Below are 1,368 nucleotides of genomic sequence, written 5' to 3' on the forward strand. Positions count from 1 at the left end.
CAGCAGACAGGTACATATACTTCTGAAGTACTAGCTAAGAATTACTTCTGATCTATAAGCATGAGGCAGAGAGAAAGAGAGAGACAGAAACAGAGACAGAGAGACAGACAGAGACAGACACAGACACAGGCACAGGCACAGACACAGACACAGACACACAGACACAGACACAGACACAGACACAGACACAGACACAGACACAGACACAGACAGAACTGAGAAAGAATTGGCCTGAGCTTTCGAAACCTCAAGTCTCACCCACTATAACACATGTACTAAGACAAAGCCACATTTCCTAATATTTTGCTAACAGTTCCAATAACTAGGGACCAAGCATTCAAATATATACATCTATTGATGTTTCAGATAAACTATAATTAAATCTGGGAAATGTTTTTAAATTTGCCATTATTTTATAATTTAGTACGTTTTTATACACGTAAGTAAAAAAGAAAAGCAACTTGTAGTTCTAATTAAAAATATATTGACCATGTCCCCTGGAGGGGGAGACCTGGTGGCACTCAGAGGAAGGACAGCAGGTTACCAAGAAGAGACTTGATACCCTATGAGCATATACAGGGGGAGGTAATCCCCCTCAGGAACAGTCATAGGGGAGGGGAATAAGGGGAAAATGGGAGGGAGGGAAGAATGGGAGGATACAAGGGATGGGATAACCATTGAGATGTAACAAGAATAAATTAATAAAGGAGAAAAAAAAGTAAAAAAAAAAAAAAAGAAAAGTTCAAACTCAGAGTTTAATTAAAAATACCAAATGTGCACAAGTGATGAGAGACAGTGAACATTAACTTTGATGAAAATTATAAAACCTTAACAGGAAAAATTAAATTATATCACCCCTTGACTTGTAAAACATAATATTTAATGAAATGAAACAAATGACATTTTTTCTTATGAAGATTTTCTTGGTGTGTCTCAAATTCTGAATGAAAATTAGTACCTATCTCATCTCATCATTATCAACATAAAACATCTATCTAGACCTAGAAACATATTAACCCCAAAACCACTAAGCTTAATTGTAAAAACTAAACTATCTGTCCTTAAACCTCATCAGAGACTTCAGAAGGAAGAAAAATTAACTGAGTAAACTGGTGGATAAAGAAATTGTGGTACATTTACACAATGACTCTTTCCTTTTCTAAATCAATTTCTCTTTCTCAATTTGCACACACACACACAAATAAAATGTTGAAATTATTTTTAATGTTATTCTATTGCAATCATTTACATTGGAATTATTTTTTAGTGAATACTAACATATAAAATATTTTGACAGCATATAAGCTGATGCATATGGGTAAGGCAATTTATGTAATAGTGTTAATATTTTTATCTAATAACCTCATA

The sequence above is a fragment of the Acomys minous genome (genome assembly GCF_964271855.1).
Source record: "Acomys minous genome assembly, chromosome: 8".
NCBI lineage: Eukaryota > Metazoa > Chordata > Mammalia > Rodentia > Muridae > Acomys > Acomys minous.